General features: G+C 34.3%; 1 long non-coding RNA gene and 1 other non-coding gene across 3 annotated transcripts in view; both read right to left on the bottom strand.

Annotated features, from left to right (window-relative positions):
• LOC141411438 (uncharacterized) overlaps positions 1 to 14,357 on the bottom strand; it is a 188,681-nt gene that overhangs the window by 72,960 nt on the left and 101,364 nt on the right. The window contains exon 4 of one of the 2 annotated variants that reach the window (XR_012436171.1): positions 2,401 to 3,077. The exons of the other annotated variant lie outside the window; for it this stretch is intronic. This is a non-coding gene — a long non-coding RNA (uncharacterized lncRNA). Of the gene's footprint in view, positions 1 to 2,400; positions 3,078 to 14,357 lie in introns of those variants that run through there. 2 annotated transcript variants of the gene reach the window in all.
• Positions 2,125 to 2,230, bottom strand: LOC141416014 (U6 spliceosomal RNA). Its single transcript, XR_012440951.1, has one exon. It is a non-coding gene; the product is annotated as a U6 spliceosomal RNA (small nuclear RNA).

Here is a 14,357-nt window from a genome sequence, read left to right as displayed (position 1 = left end):
ATCTTCAGTGGTTTAGAGTTTTCATTAAAAAGACTTTTTTTTCTTTTGTTAAGTTTATTCTGAGGTATTTTACTGTTTTTGAGGTTATTGCAAGTGGGATTGTTTCCCTGATTTCTTTCTGAGTCTGTGTGTTGTTGGTATATAGAAAAGCTACTGATTTCTTTATGCTAATTTTGTATCCTGCTACTTTGCCAAAAGAACTTATGATTTTTTGCAGTTTTTTGGTAGAGTTTTTGGGTTCTCTTAGGTATTGGATCATGTCATCTGCAAACAAGGATAGTTTGACTTCTTCCTTCCCTATTTGAATCCCTTTTATTTTTTTTGCTCTTGTCTTATTGCTCTGGCTTGAAAATCCAAAACTATATTGAATATTTGTGGAGAAAGTGGACAGCCTTGTCCTGTTCCTGACTTTAAGGAGAATGGTCTCAGCAGTTCTCCATTTAGAATGATGTTGACTATGTTTGTCATATATAGCCTTTATTATATTGAGGAACATTTCTTCTATTCCTAGTTTCTTCAGAGCTTTTATTATAAAAAGGTGTTGGATTTTGTCAAAGGCTTTTTCTGCATCTGTTGAGAGGATCATGCAGGTTTTGTCCTTGATTCTGTTTATGTGCTATATTACATTTATGGGTTTACATATGTTGACCCATCCTTGCATCCCTGGAATGAAACCAACTTGGTCATGGTGTTTGACCTTTTTGATGTGTTTCGTTGAGAATCTTCACATATATTCATTAAAGTATTTTGTTGAGAATCTTCATATATATGTTCATTAAAGATATTGGTCTATAATTCTTTTTTCTGGTTATATCTTTATTGGGTTTTTGGATGAGTGTATTGCTGGCTTCATAGAATGAGTTTGGTAGTGTCCCTTCCCTTTCTATTTCCTGGAAAAGTTTGAGGAGCACTGGTATTAGTTCTTCTTGAAAGGTTTGATAAAATTTGGCTGTGAATCCATCAGGAGCTGGGCTCTTTTTTGTAAAGAGACATTATTATTTCTTCAATTTCAGTGCATGTAATAGGACTGTTTAGGTGGCTAATGTCTTCTTGGTTCAATTTTGGTTGGTTATATTCATCTAGGAATTTATCCATTTCATCTAGATTTTCCAGTTTATTTGAATGTTAAGTTTTCAAAGTACTGAATTTTGTTAGTATTTGTGGTTATGCCCCATTTTTCATCTCTAATTTCATTAATTTGGGTCTTCTCCCTCCTCTATTTTGTCATATTGGCTAAGGGTTTGTCAATTTTGTTAATCTTTTCAAAGAACCAACTTTTCATTTCACTGATTCTTTGTATAGTTTGTTTGGTTTTTATTTCATTGATCTTGGCCCTGATCTTTATTATTTCTCTCCATCAGCTGGTTTTTGGTTTGGTTTGTTTTTATTTTTCTAGGGGCTTAAAGTGCATCATTAGATTGGTTATTTGAGAGGTTCCTATTTTTTTTTTAATGTTGCCAGTTATAAACTTTCCCCTTAGTGCAGACTTTGCTGTGTCCCACAGATTCTGATAGATTGTATTTTCATTTTCATTGGATTCTAGGAACTTTTAAATTTTTTCTCTTATTACTTTATTTTAATTTTCTCTCTTATTGGTTTTTCAGTAGTGTATTGTTCTGTTTCATGTGTTTGAATATTTTCTGGGGTTTCTTTTGTTGCTGAGGTCTAGTTTTATTCCACTGTGGTCTGATAATGCTGAGGGTTATTTCAATTTTCTTGACTTTGTTGAGACTTGCTGTGTGTCTTAAAATATGATCTGTTTTGGAGAAAGTTCCATGAGCTGCAGAAAAGAATGTGTATTGCGTAGTTGTTAAGTGAAATACTCTGTAGATATCAACCATGTCTATTTGGTCTATTGTGCAGAGTAGCTCTGATGTTTCTTTGTTAATCTTTTGTCTAGATGCTCTATTTATTGGTGACAGTGGGGTATTCAGTTCTCCCACTATGACTGTGTTAGCATCTGTCTGTGCTCTTAGGGCCATTAGAATTTTTTTAATGTAGATAGGTGCCCCTGTGTTTGGTGCATATATGTTAAGGATTGATATTTCCTCCTTGTCATCTGTTTCTGTTACTCTGTTTTCAACTTGCTCCACTCTGTTTGCCAAGCTATTGATTGTGATAATTAAAAATTTGGAATGCTTCACAAATTTGCATGTCATCCTTGTGCAGGGGCCATGCTAATATTCTCTGTATTGTTTCAATTTAGCATATGTGTCACTGAAGCAAACACTTAATACTTAATTTCATTCTCTTTGGAATGTATTTTGCTAGAAACAAAAAAGTAATGTTTGACTCCAGATAGCCAAACATTTGTATCAATACCATTGATTAAATAGTTTGTGTCCTATATAAAAGTAGTATGCCTTTCTGATTATCTCATTTTTCCTTATATTCACATTCCCATACTGTTTTAATTTTCATACTTAATATTTTAATATTGCTACTTTCAATTTTAAAAATTTATTTTGCTCATTTTTTCTTCCAGTTCTATTTTAGAATAATCTTGTTGCATTTCAAGTGTTTCCTATTGATGCTTTCATTATGATTTTTCTTTATGGAGAAGATGACATTTATTTCCTATCTTGAAGTTAGTGTGAAGTTTTGTGCAAATTTTTCTAATCACTCAAATTTAGATTGTTTTTCATTTGATTTTAAAAATTTTTAATTATAGTGGTAATTTTTGAGAGCACTGAGTGTTAACTTTAAGGCTATTACACATGTAAGGCTTAAATTCAGATTTGCTGTTAATAACTAAATGGCTTTAAACTACTAGTAAATTCAATCAAAAACCAACAAACAAATGTGCAAAGTCTCTTACAGATTATAAAAAAGACACACAAATTCCTGCCATTTGAATTGGTGCTGTTCAAATATTTTTAGTTGACATTTTACTTTATATGAAAAGGTTAAATTTGTTCACAAAACAGTAGCATAGAACATCATCACCAGTTTTTTGATATGAGTAAATTTGTTGAAACTATCTGTGCCTTACCATAGATTTTTATGTAGTCACGACAGTTGTCATTCAAAAGATTTTATCACTTTCGAGTCAGTGCTTCTTACATGATATTGCAGACCTTAGCGATTGATAAGAAAGAAAAAAATATAATTTCAGTGAAATTATTGAAAAATGCTAGATTTAAAAGAAATAAGCAGGACTCATTCAGAAAAAACAGCTGCAAAAGAGGCCTATATCTGACATATTAATAAAATCAAGATTCTCAGAGATGGGCATGGTGGGACATGCTTGCAATTCCAGCTACTTGGGAGGTGGATGCAGGAGGATGGAAAGTGTTCTGGCAAAGTTACTAAGAGCCAATCTCAAAAACAAAATAAAAACCAAATGGGGAGAGGCCTGGCTCAAGTGGTAGAGTACTCATACCACAAGAAAAAAAGAAGAAGAAAGAAACTTGGAGCAAACATTTATAAAATAACCTTTTTTACTATAAGCTCCACTCCCACATAGTAACAGATTAATGGTGATAAAAGTAGTCAGGTATCCCATCTGGGACCCCACCCTCTCTCCCCTGGGAGCTCTGTCCTTTTTCTTAATAAACTTCTTTCCTGTTAAAAAAAAAAAAAAGAAAGAAAACTCATTTCCCCCACCCCAAAAAATCATGCCCCCCATGTACCAAAAGTTACAGTTTGTCAGGTTAACAGTTTTTAATAGTCTTTATGCAATGGACATGTCTAAAAATGTAACCAGCTTAGTTGGATGATAAACTTAGATAGGTTCTTTCTAGAAGATAAACTTAATACTGGTCTTAGTTCCAAATCTTCATTCGTCATCCTCTCTTAACACAAACCCTACGAGTAGGTTGAGGAAGAATGAAAAATCAGAATTATAAAAACTATAATATAGAAACAAATAGAATTTCATAGTAATTAGCACTTTTAAATGGCTTTATTTATTAAAGTTGTGAGGATTTGAGTGATAGTAACAAAGTTAATATATTTAAACTAAATTGGTATATTTGTTTTTCAGTTTTTATGATTAGAAGTCTTTGAATTTGTAGTTAAGGACAAAATATCAGAAAAGTCTGCTATGTTAAATAAATATGTTGATTTTGCAAATGGTATTAATGTGTTTAATGAAAAGCTACTTTTATAACTTAATACATTATATGTTTACCAAAGGACAAATAATAATGATTATATTTATCAATATAAGGCATTCAAACACAAAAGGATTCACTAATGCATACACTATATTGTGTTTTCAAGTACTTATGTACATGTATTGGAAAAATTTGAAATGTATATAAAAACGTGGGAAAGTATATCAACTTTGTACATCAACTTTGTCTCTCAAATTCACCCACTACATTATATATTATAATATTAATTATATTGTATATTATGTTATATATTATATATAATCATATATAGTATAAATCACCCATTTTATATACATATCAGTAATTTATTGCTTTAAAATTTTTTTTATTAGGATGCAGTTGTTCAGGGGGAATTCATTATGATAATTCCAATTAGATTATATTGTACATTGGTTCCATCAACCCACCATCTCTCCCCTCAAGTCCTTCCCCACCACACTTCAAGCAATTGCAAGAGGTTTCATTGTTCTATTTTGTAGAGGTGTATGATGTCCATCAATCATATTCCTTCACTTTAATTGTCTTAGTTCACCCTCCTCCATTCAAAGCTACTTCCTCCACACACAAACACTGTACCTATTTTACAGTCCTGTGGCATTCTATTAAGTGAAAATACCACAGTTTATTTATTTATTTTATTGTTGATGGGTTTGGGGAATGTTTTTAATGTCTGGAGATTGTAATTAAAACTGCTATGAACATTCTTCTTCATGTCTTTTGATGGATATAGAAATTATAGGGCCATGATATTTTTCTTTTTTCAAGACAGGCTCTCACTATGTAACCCAAACTTATCTTGAACTTGCTGTGTTGTCTATTCTGGCCTTGATCTGGATATGTAGCTCAGGTTGGCTTTGAATTCATGATGCTCCTGCTTCAGCCTCCCTAATATTGGTATTACTGGCAAATGCCACCAAGCCCAGCTAAAGGTTTTCTTAAATGTGCCAATTTACACTCCTCTCTTCATCTAAGAGTGCTCCATTTGCCTATATCCTTCTTGTCACCCTCTTAAAATTAAATCTTTCTTGCAAGTGGAGTTTTAACTTGCATTTCGATGCCTAACAATATTAAATATATTTTCAGATGTATGTTGGTCATTTGGATAGCATCTTTTATGAGCTGCCAGTTTGTTTCTTTCACATTCTAAATTTGGGTTGTTTATCTTCTTTTCAATAATTCAAAGGAATTTGTTTTATATTCTGGGGTATGAACTCAGTTTTAGTTATTTTTCTGCTATTGAAATAACTACTTTAAATCTTCATGACTTAAAACAAATATTTTTCATTTGTTCACAATTTTGTGGATTGGAAACTTTAGAAAAACTCATCTGGGAAGTTGTAACCAGTAATCTGGCATCAGCTATAGTGATTGGGGATGAGGATCTGTATCCTAGATGGCTTCTTTACTAGTCTAAATAGGACCCTGGTCCTCTGAGTTTTCCCAATACGCCAGTTTACGGATGGTGACCTTCTTACAGAGTTGCTGTGTTCGAGAGAGAAAGCAGAAGCCGCCCAGTATACTAAGAACTTTTTCAGAATCTGGTATAGTTAACATAATTCTGCCATATTCTATTTGACTAAGCTGACAGATGTCTCATTCAGTAAGGAATGAGAAATAGACTTTGACTCTTCATGGAGCAGAAAGGACATATTGCAGAAAAAGATGCAGGACAGGTGATATTGTGTAGACATCAACAAAAAACACAAGTACTTTTAAAGAAGAACAAAGCTTTTAAAATATAGACTTGAAGTGTTTTTATGCATATTGACCAAATCATCAAATTGCTTGACTGTATTATTATAACACTTGAAAATTACATAATTTAAAACCTACACAATGGAATTTTATGCAGCCATGAAGAAGAACGAAATGTTATCATTCGCTGGTAAATGGATGGAATTGGAGAACATCATTCTGAGTGAGGTTAGCCTGGCTCAAAAGACCAAAAATCGTATGTTCTCCCTCATATGTGGACATCAGATCAAGGGCAAACACAACAAGGGGATTGGACTATGAGCACATGATAAAAGCGAGAGCACACAAGGGAGGGGTGAGGATAGGTAAGACACCTAAAAAACTAGCTAGCATTTGTTGCCCTTAACGCAGGGAAACTAAAGCAGATACCTTAAAGCAACTGAGGCCAATAGGAAAAGGGGACCAGGAACTAGAGAAAAGGTTAGATCAAAAAGAATTAACCTAGAAGGTAACACCCACGCACAGGAAATCAATGTGAGTCAATGCCCTGTATAGCTATCCTTATCTCAACCAGCAAAACCCCTTGTTCCTTCCTATTATTGCTTATACTCTCTCTACAACAAAATTAGAGATAAGGGCAAAATAGTTTCTGCTGGGTATTGAGGCGGGGAGCGGGAGGGGGTGGAGTGGGTGGTAAGGGAGGGGGTGGGGGCAGGGGGGAGAAATGAACCAAGCCTTGTATGCACATATGAATAATAAAAGAAAAATGAAAAAATAAATAAATTAAATAAATAAATAAATAAATAAATAAATAAAACCGCATCACTGTATCCAGTCCTATTTGGTTCTCTCTCTCTCTTTCTCTCCCTTTTCGCTCTTCCTTCTCTGTCCCTGTTTCCCTTCTTCCCTTCCTTCCTCTTTTCTTTCTTCTTTTATTCCTTTGTTTTTTCTACCCAACTTCTATAACTCTTAATATACTTTTTAACAAACATTCTTGGAAAAATCCAGAAGCCTAGGGATAATTGAAAATAGGCACTGCCTTATCATCATTCCCAACATCAGGCAACACACTTATTTCTTCAAAGAACAAACCAAGAAAGGTTCACACACCAAGTTTATTCCAAAAGAATTTTAATCTTCTGCAGTCATTTGAATCATTGCACAACTCCTTTGCTAATTTTGAAATTTCCATGGTTCACTTGGCGGGGGGATAGTACAAGTAGTTATATAGTCATATCCAAATGGCAAACTTAAAAAACTTTTGGTGTCAATTAATTCTGAACTAGTACAAAATGCCACCATACTTATAAGGGGAATGATTTAAATGGTAGTATCAAAGATCATAATTAAGTTAGTGGGTTGAGAAAAAAAACAATGACAAGGTCTTGTATTAGATTTTCCCAAATACTTTATCTCATTAAAATCATAGAAATACCATGAAGTTGTACTTATTTTTCTCTTTCACACAAGGGAATAGGATGAATGACAGTTGGTAGCTGCTTCAAGTCACACAGCCAGATACTGTTCAGGGACTTAAAAACGTCTGATTTCATGCTTTCTTCATTACATAACATTTTCTGCATTAAAATGACAGGAAGATCTCTTCTTTCCTGTAAAACTACATGAGCCACACATGAGAAGTGCATATTTAATGATAATAATGACAATAAAACATTTGGGTTTCTATAATATTCAGTAAAAACTATAATTCAGAGTACTAATTCTGAGCCTAGAAAGTTTCTCAGTCATCAAATAAATATATAATCATTTCCCCAAGCAAACCATAATACTTAACGAATGCTACAATGTGTCAAGTACTGCACTGGGTCCTTTGGTACCTTGCAGCATCACCATCATGGTATTCAACATACATAATTGAGAAGGCAAGAAAAACTGCTTGATATGATCAAATAATACTCATCTGGTTTATCTTGGGTAGGATCATGTAGTTAATATTTTTGAAAATCATCAAAGTGTAGACAATATTGAGAACACAAGGTAAGAAAAGAAATAACGATTATCAGTGCTGAAGTTTAAATATTCAAATGTGTTTGTGGAAACGATTGATAAAAATTTTCCAAGACTGAGCCAAACTGCCTGTTTAGTCTCTGATGATCATGACTGATTTGATGTCCCTAAAAGGTAACAGCTTGGAAAAAAGGATTGTGCTTCCTTCCTGGAACTTATTAAGTGGACACATGTCCAAGTGAAGGGTGGTGATTTGTAAGCTGTCATGGGTTGAAGAATAAACCTTGATTTGTTTGGACACTGAGATATAAATAGGTAAAAATTTACATTAGGATAAGAGTGTCCCTCCATTTCAAAGGACCTAGGGTAGGAGTCTTGTAGGATACGCTTGTCATGCTCCTTGAACCCCAAAGTATATGAAATTCTTCAGACATACTGTTAAAAACATTCTGTGTCACTGCATTTGCGGTGTCGGCCTGAGACTCTGAATTTTAAAAACTTTCTTATTGCTCCACTGAACACACTTTGAGGAGAAAAATGCAGTATGCAAGAAAGGGTCCTTAAAAGGGACCCATCATAGTAAATTCAACTGAGGAAGCAGTGGGGAGGGTTGCACTGGAAAGTGAGTTTGGAAAGAGGCACACAAATGAATGTTTTATGCGTGGACTGGAGCATGTATGTGGGAGAAAGAATAGAGAGCACAAGTAGGATAAAAGATGAATTTGCTGTGATCCTAAGAATAATAAGGCTCCAGGGCATCTCACTTGATAAAGCCCACATTGTTAGATAATTTTAAGCAAAATTGCTTAAGGCTGTTCTCTCTCTATTCTTACTTCTCTCGGTGATGCCATATTTACTAGGTAGAGTGGAAAACTTAATAATTATGTTTTCAGTAGATCTTCTTTGCTGTTTGGACATATACCATCTCAATCTATATGGATAGTTTGGACCTTAATTTAAAATAGTGCTAGTTTTGGGTTTCAATTCTGCCATTCTCTAGGACTGTGACATTTATGGGATGGGTGATAGGTAAAACATTGTTCCTTACTTCTAGCAGCTTTTAGTGACACCAACAACTCTTAGTTAATACTTACTACTTGTGAAGTTGTCTTATTTAATAATAATTATAAAATTATTTGGTAGATTCTATCATTAGTATGATTTCATAGATGAGGCACTTGAAAAGTTCAGGACCTTATCTACAGCTAGCAAGTAAAGGAGCTGTGCTTGATTACAGAAACTCCAATTCCAGTGTTCATATATCATAACATGCTAGAACTGGAAGGAAGGAAAGAAAATGAAAATATATATATATAGAGAAAAAGAAAACATGTGCAGTATACCACTGTAGCTTCATCTTAAAACATTTTTTTGGTAGGACTGGGGTTTGAACTCATTTCCTACTTACAAAGCAGGTGCTCTACTATTTGGGCCATTCCTCTAGTCCATTTTTGACTGGTTATTTTACAGATGGGATCTCAAGAACCATTTGACCAGGCTGGCCTTGACCAGAGATCCACCCAATCTCTGCTTCCCAAGTAGCTATGATTACAGGCATGAGCCAGCAGCTCCTGGCTCATCTTTAAAACTTAATCATTACAGAAGCCAAAAAAGACCATTGAAAACTGATCTAAATGGGGAAAGGTTTAATTAAGGTAGAGACTCAAACTGATGCCTGCAAGATGAATCAGCATTTAGATAAATAACTAAAACAACCACATAACATGTGAGTAGGAAAGCATGGAACTGTTCATTTACTTTTGCCTCTTATGGAACCAGAAATTAGAAATTAAAAGGAAAAAGACCTAGCCCTAGAAAATATTTTAACTGAGAAAGCCAGCTGAAGTAGATTCAAACAACCATTGATGTTTTACTTTTCTTGCAGGAAATGGAATGTTCTGGTTCAAGTTATAAATCTTTCTGCCTAGGTTCTCAAGAGAAATAGCAATAGGTTATTGTGTGGGGGAAAATTAAAAGGACGAATGACCACTTCTCCTCCAATGGGAATATATTTAAAATTATAGAGTAAAGCAATAGAAGAATGTGATTCAGTGTATGCCAAATCAAACTGCAAGGAATGTTTTAGTATCATAGTTTACCTGTACTTTCCCTGGCAGAAAAGCTGCTATTAAGATATATGAGCCTGGGTTGTACCAGAAGGATTTCTACCAGTTCTGGGGAAATCATGACTCACAGTAATTCAGTCCTCCTGAAATCTTGGCAGAAATCAAGCGTTACTTCACAACAGCTGTGAAATCTGCATGGGATGCCTCTGTGCACTGTCAATGATGGATAGTTAATGGGAACATGGGGCTTTAATTTAGTTGAAAGTGTCCTAATGACATAGCACACCTGTGAGTTACTGTGTTATATTTTGGGAATAGGAATAGATGTTTTTGATTCCTTAGTTCCAGAATATCTAGTTATATTTATTGACTGCAATAACAGAAACAAGACGATTCTTGCATCTCAAAACATATTGAATTTAGGGGATTTTTTTATATCTCAGAGCCAAAATGATCACTTCATTTTAAGCCCCAAATGAGCTGAATGTAATATTTGCCTCTGACATTGACCTTTAAGTATAAAGCTTACATTGTCGGAGTTCGTGTTAACTTTGCTGTCATGCCAAATGTTGCTACCTTATTGAGATGATTTGGGCTTGAAGGAGGAGTAATTTGTGGAGCAGAATGATGCTAGGGATCTGTGTTTACTTTTAAACTACATGACTTGGTTGCCAAGACTAGAATTTGATTCAAATAATTATTCATATTTATTTGGTAGTGGCATCTTTACTAATTATATCAGGACTTAAATGAGGGTATATATGTCCTTGGGTCTTAAATCACAGAATTTTAGGACTTTAGATATTTCAAATCCAATTTATCCTTATGCTACTTACCCACCTAGGGTGATAATTAAAATATTTAATAAGTAGAATGACTAGACATGGACCAATAGAAGGGACTAAAAATATTTAGGCTAGCTACAAAGAAGTTACACATATCAGTGAGTTTACTACCTGAACTAGCTAATTAATTGTTTTATCCAAAACCATTACAAACATTAAAACCAAGAAAAACTGCATCCAAAGAACTTACTTGGCACAAGCAAGTTCACATAGCTAGTTGTTAGGAAATGATACAGGAAATATGGTGATTTAACTTACTAAAGCAGAGAGGTCCAGTACAGAGAGCTTTGGTTTGATCATGGTTTGCATTTGATGTCTACATTCAGTGCAATGCTAACATGAGAGCCAATGACAGCAGTGAGTATATACAGTTATCTTAATCCACTAAATTTTATTAATCGTCAATGTGTCCCTGACTTTCAGATGCTAATATAAATGACTTGGTTATTGAATGGTAGCACTACCTGTTTTATAAGGTGAGGGCAGATGAAGTTAGAAAGCATTTGTAGCATCTTAAAGACAGTATATACTCAATACATGTTCAATAACTATAAACTTATTTGATTTATCTATGCCATTGCTTTCTTTCCTAATGTCCACTTCTATTTTGACATTTTAACATATATTTCTCTAGCCTGTAGAGAATTTTAAATACACCTTCCCCATTTGGGTTTTAACAAACTGCTTTATGGTTTCAGTAAACTGACATCCATATATTTAAGGCTCTACTTGTAAATAACCATATTGTAGAATTTACCAATTAACAAATGTTTCTTGAGCTTTTACTTTGAGTGATATTATTTTTGAAACATTGTGAAGGATAAAATATATAGGGCATAGTCAATGTACTAGAATAATGCTCATCCTAAAGTGAAGTAATACTTACATGCCATCATGCAACATTTTTAAAGGTGTGCACTGTACAATTAGAGTGAATTTGCAAGATGTTTGTGGACAAATAACTTGAAAAAACTCTGGGTTGGACATTTTTAGATTATAGGATTTCAATGACTTCTTAATAACTCATGACTATAGTGAAAGGTTAATGGCAATGGTTAAATTATATTGTGCAGTGACCCTGAAATGCTTATTTTACCAGAATGCCTATTCACATTTATTAGGACACTACTATTTCACAAAATGATTTTGGGAAATGATGTAAGTTCTGGGAATCAGAAACACCTGGGAACTCATCATTTCTCTGACACCAAACAACTCTGACATTGGGCAAGTTGCTTAACTTTTTTGTGCTTCTGTTTCTCTAAATTTTAATAGGAATAATAAGATAAAGTACCACCATCCTGTGAATTCTGTATTTAAGAGAAGTTAGGAAGATAAATGTGAAATTAACTTTCAAAAAGTTACTTTGGTATATAATTGCAGGCCTCTCATAAGTGAATGGGAAGAACATATAGAAGATGATTTATACAGCTACTTTCCTAACTGATTTCTGCTGTGATGATCATGAAAGGTCATAAAACATTGCTTTTCATAATACATAAAAAATAGCTATAAATTGTTAGGCAAGGATTAGAATGCTTGTAAATTTATCAATGTCAGCATAAAAATGATTCTGGTTTTCTGCACTATTCCTTTGGCAACTTGGTAGAAAGCTTTCAGAAGCAGATGGGCCATAGTCTCCAAATAGTTCCACAGAAAATTGCATTCATATGTAGGAAGAAGCAACGTGATGTAATTCTTGGCTTGTCTACATAAAACAGTAATGTGCTTCACTTGACTCCTAATGCAATTATAAGATTTTTTTATATCAAAAGGAAATCTGTAATAGGTTTTAATTCCTTTACAGAATCAGTGAATATCAGTGAATAAGACCAAAATAAGTATCTCTTAGTTCTGTGAAATACATTTTCCACATGTATTAGATGAACAGTTTTAGGACGGCACAAATTTCCCTTTTAGTTTACCACAGGAAAATCTTTGCTGTTATGGTAGGTTGAGAGATTCCCAAACACATTACAGGTATCTTGACTTGCATTTTGGATTGTGCTTTTCCTCCAATGTTGTCATAGTGAGCAAGGTCAATCATTACAAAGACACAAGGATGGACCCCAGAAAGTAAAAGTAAGGGACGTAAAGAGGCCAGTTGGAAGGCTTATGGATACTCAGTTCTTGGAATGAGTGAATTGGTACAGGTAGTTCTGCTCTGTTCTTCTATGCTACTAATGGCAATGGTTGATAGTGAGAGGAAATTAAAGTATTGTATTAAGCCACATAGTCCAGGCTGGCCTGGGCAGAACACTATCTACAAAATAACTAGAGTTAAAAGACATGGAAGCATGGTTGAAGTGGGAGAACAGCTGCCTCACAAGTGCAAAACCCTGAGTTCAAGCCCCAGTACTGGCAAAAAAAAAAAAAGGAAAAAAAAATCACAGTCTGAGGTAGGGTATAGTGGTGCTTTCTATGGCTCGAGCTACTCAGAAAGCAGAGAGAGAATGATTGTGATTGGAGTCCAGCCTGAGAAAAGGTAGCATTAGATCCTATCTGAAAAACAAATGGAAAAAAATAAAAAATGACTGGCAGTATGGCTTAAGTGGTAGGCCAAGAGTTTAATCCACAGTACTGGAAAAAAAGAAAAGAAAAGAAAGATTCAGGATCTGTTAGGTAGGAATCTTAACTTGCTCACTTTCAAGCTATATGATCTTGGGGAAAATTCACATGGTGCTTGAACCTTAGTTTTCTCTTCTGTAATATGAGGAAACTGCTATCTATTTCAGAGGCTGAAATAAGTATTATATGAGAAAATAAATAATAGTGGCTGGCATATACTAGACACTAAAAATATAAATATGCTCCTTTCAGATATTAAGTTGGATGAGAACCTTTTCTCTTTCACTAATGGAGGGTAACAATATTCTCCTATTTCTAGCATCCATTTTATATACACCTTTAAAATGAGAAACCTCTTCTTTGAAATTCTTGGATATAAAAGAAAAGCAATATTGAAGTGCCGTTTTTACTGTGAATACTCAAAATACTCACTTCCCCTGCACATGTGGGACCTCCAGATTAGATCATGAGCTACTTTGCTCAGTTCCACCTTTTGAGACCACCCAGAAGTCCAGCTGGAGCAGCAGACTGGCTCATTTCTCTGGGTTGGGAGTCCAGAGGAACTGATTCCACTTCTGCTCTACTCTTTGTCCTGAATACCTTGTCTCTTTCTATAGCACAGCTCCAAGAAATGCGCCCAGAGTCTCAAGCATGTGCCTTGAAGAATGGTTATCTTCATGAAGTTTTTCTTTCTTATTTTGTCCAAGGACTCCTGGGCCTTCTTAAAAGTATAACAATCACTTTCTTAGATTTTGTCTATAAGCATTGTCTGCTTCAACATTTTTCATTAGATCAACTACTCTAGAAATTGATTATATTTTCAAATCTTTATTGTCTAAGATGTCAAAGACTACCCTTAGATACAAAGTCATATTTAATGGAATACTATCCTGCTGGTTTACTGGGATAACAGCACCCAGATAATGATCAGAAGGTAATGTCATATGCTAAATTAGAGAGATGGATTTGTAGTACTTGAGATCTGAGCTTAACTATAGACCTGGGGCACTGTTTCTGTGACACTAAACAAGATACCCCTTCTCTGAATGTCAATTTCCTAATCAATAACATGATGACAATAATAACTTTCATAGGAC

This window comes from Castor canadensis, chromosome 1 (assembly GCF_047511655.1).
Source record: "Castor canadensis chromosome 1, mCasCan1.hap1v2, whole genome shotgun sequence".
Taxonomy (NCBI): Eukaryota; Metazoa; Chordata; class Mammalia; order Rodentia; family Castoridae; genus Castor; species Castor canadensis.
The sequence above is the reverse complement of the archived record's forward strand: the minus strand, read 5'-3'. Positions and strand labels throughout refer to the sequence as shown.